Here is a 3,729-nt window from a genome sequence, read left to right as displayed (position 1 = left end):
AATTAACTTAAGGAAATGAACAATGGAGACACGAGGATTACGTCTCTTTTCTGTCCTCTTGGTCCTCTCTTTTTGAAGTCATTTAAAGTCAAAGGATGATTCAAACATCAGATGAGAAGACAGAAAACCACCTGCTTGGTAGGAGCCAAGTATTTTGGAGCAGCAGAAATCCCAGCTCTCCCTTTCCTCCCTGTTCCCATGCCCCTTGTGCTGACAGTGACCTATGCTTTCTACAAAGACCTGGAAAAAACAAGAGCAACTCTTCCTTACCTGGTGCCATTCACCAAATAACTCTCCCTTCGATTTTGGCTTTACAACAAGCCCATACTTCTGTCTAACTTTTGACTTCTGAGCATTTTTTTGTCTCTTTTAAGGAGAAAGAGGGATGCCAATGGAGAAGACAATTGGTATCTCTTCCTCTCCTTCAAAATCTGAAGGAATACGTCTTTCCTACTCAATTACTCAAGTTTAACTGACGTCAGCTCTTTCCCCAGCCATTCAGGAAACCCCAGGATGTGGGAGTGCTGGCAGAGAAGCGGTGCTGGGCTTCTCGCTCTGTCAGGAAACAGCCAAGCAGCCCCTCACATGTGTGTGCGCCTCTTCCCACGCCCTTCACCACTGCCCCAGCTCTTCTCCCTGGGAAGGAGTGGTTGCTGCCCTTCCCCATTACCACTACATCAGCCTCTGTGCCCATCTGCCCCCAACCACCTCCTTCCCACCCTGCTCTTCACCTGTGCAAACACCAGAGCCCACCCACCCCAAGGGGTGACAGGTGGACCTCGGTCCTCACCCACCTCATGAAATTGAGCAGGCTTCCACGGAGTTCCTCAGCACCAGCACTGTCAGCCCATGTGCAGCTCAGCACTGGATGCTGAGTCAAAACCAAGGAGGACAAGGGTTTTGGAGAGGTGGATGCAATGCAGAGACAGCATGGAGAGGACATACGGGCACCACACTTGAAGGACAGGAGAGAGAAGTACATTCTTTAAAAAAAATCAGCCTTTGGAATTGGTGCTGCTGGTGGAGCAACTTTTTGTTAGAAGCATCTGAAAGTGGTTATCTTCCATAAAGTAATTCATCCCAAACAGCTGTGCTTCAGAACAACAGCCCATGTTAAGCTCTCCACACAGCAATGCTGCAGCCACAGGGTTTCCCAAAACATTCGCAGGATGGGTAGAAAAAAAGTGTTGTCGAGGGAGGAATCACCCTCTCTCTGGCAAACAGAGCATGCCTGAAAAACATAAAGTTAGGAGAAACACACCAGTGGATAGAGGTTTTTTTAAAGCACCTATTGCCTAATGAGACATTTTAATAAAAAAATTAATTTACAAACTCTCCTCCTGTCTACAGTTGGGGGTCATTTTTTGATCTGTTCTTCCTTGGCTTTTCAGCATTGGGCACGTTTACCTAAAATCTGGATCTGTATCTGTAGGATTCACCTGCTGCTCACTGCCCACCTGAAGTCAAACCAGCATGTCAGCGAGGCCACGCTCATTTCCACAGCAGCCAAATACAATTTCACAGCAAGGACAATGGTGGCCTCCGTTAAGGAGGGAGCCACAACAGCATTTGAAGTGTTCTCAGAGGGCAAGGTCTGGTTTTCATTAGGCACTCCACGTAAGGAGAGCCAGGGGAGGTGCGAGGCAGGAAAGAGGCCGTACGCAGGCGCAGCTCACGAGAGATTCTTATAACGCTTCCCACAAGCGCCAGCAGGCGCCTGGGAGGGCGAAGGGCTCGCTGCATGCTGGGGTGTCTGAGCCAATTCCCAACGCATCGCCCCTATTGCCACCTCTCCTCCAGCTCACGGCAGCTCTCTGGCCAGCCCCAGACCCCTGCGACTGGTAACTCTTGCCAGCACAACAGTGCCTCGCTGCAGAAAAACGCAGTCAGGGGAGCGCACGAGAGGGATCACCCCACCAGGGAGCCCTTACGGTCTCACAAAGCAGCCCAGAGCAGCCATGTTTTCTGCCCCATCAAGCCACGATGCTGATTTCTGTACTGCTGCTCCCTCTGCTCTTTGGGACGAAAGCGATGCAGATGGCTTCTTGTCAGCCAAACAAAGGAAGGCCTGAGCAGAAAACAGTATCTCACACCACGTTATTGTCACCAACTCCTCCAGCCACGAAGCGCTGCCTTTCCCTGCTCCCCTGCCTGCTGGTTCCTTTGCCAGGTGAGGGAGGGGAACCAGCAGCAACAGGGTTTCTCTGGCTTCAATTTCAGAAGATCCTCTTTGCTGCAGAGGTGTTTCCTTTACCCAAAGACCAAATGGACACAGGGAAAAACTGAGCACATCTCCAAGGTCACAAAATCAGCCAACAGCTCACACTGGCCACAGTCTCTGCAAGGCCTTATCCAGTGCTGGACCTGGTCACCCCTGGCACCTTCATCTTCCACCCTCTGCCATGCAGCCAGTGACTCCCCCTTCACTTCCTTATTCCCACCATTTGTTTTCCCGGCACCCAAGGGTACGAGCACTTCATTCTCCCATCTCAGGCTCTATACTCAGACTGATGCCCAGCTCTTGGCTCTTGCTATACATCCCTCATCAGATTATACCATTTTAATGTATGTTTCCTGATCTGATCACAAGCTGTGTAGCTTCTTCTCCCATTTTCCTCATCCCATTCTCATGGCTGCCACGTCACCAAGAAAAAAACAACTGCATACAATGAAGACATTCTCATTTGGAGCAATCTACTGACATGACCCTTACCTGGCTGCACCCTGTATGTACCTTGCTGTTTGTTACGCTGTATGTCCCTGCCCAGGGCAGGAGGGTTGGACTAGATGATCTTTAAGGTCCCTTACGACCCCAACTGTGCTGGTTTTCTGTCAGAAAGCAGCTGTGTAAAACACTTAGCACCCACCAAGCACAAAGAGCAGGTGGACTTCACACATGACAGACCTAGAGGACTGAAGTTATTTAAGAAGGTTTCTCAACTGGTTTATTTTTTGTTTGTTTTAAAAGGGAACCAACCTGTGAGGCGATTGGCTATGGGTGTGAATGCAAGGGAATGCTCTCCACTACCTCAGCACAGATCTTCTCTCTGCCCTACCCCACCCCCAACCCTGTACTGAGATGTGGAGACAGAAAAAAGGGGTGTTTATGTGTCTTGTTCTCCCACATTTGTTCTCTCCTCCCTGCTAGAGGTACTGGGAATGTAGGCAGGATGGTAGGAGAGACCTCTCTTAAATTGTCTCCTCTGCTCCTTCCTTATCTGATCTTGTCTGGCCCCACAGGAGTCAGGCCCCTTAATGATTATTTAAATTCTAGCACAGATGGGGTGCAGGAAACAGGACTCCCTGCTTTTCTGCCAGACTTCTCTGGCTCTTCGCCCTGAACTGCCCAACCTGTTCCTTTTTTCCACCCTTGCCAGGCTATCCCCCCTGTGGTCCCTACCATGCCAACCAGACATGCTGTTCTTATGGCAGTGCTCAGGAGCACTTGCTGTGCTCCTGAGTGAATTCAGAGAACCACCTATAACCTTATCCTTTCTTCTTACATACACTTCCAGATCCTTTCCTACTATACGCCCTGCATCCTTTTATTCATCTATTTTTATGCTCTACTTTCCTCATCCCCTCAATGCCCATCCTTGGAGGGGAACGAGGAGCTTGGAGCACAAACACTACATCCTCATCGCACCTCTCCTCTCTCCCCAGTCCCTCCAGCCCCATCAGCCCTCTCTGCCCATCTCTGATGTGAAATACGTTCCTACTACTCTTTCC

This window comes from Antrostomus carolinensis, unplaced genomic scaffold, assembly GCF_000700745.2.
Source record: "Antrostomus carolinensis isolate BGI_N321 unplaced genomic scaffold, ASM70074v2 scaffold3338, whole genome shotgun sequence".
NCBI lineage: Eukaryota > Metazoa > Chordata > Aves > Caprimulgiformes > Caprimulgidae > Antrostomus > Antrostomus carolinensis.
The sequence above is the reverse complement of the archived record's forward strand: the minus strand, read 5'-3'. Positions refer to the sequence as shown.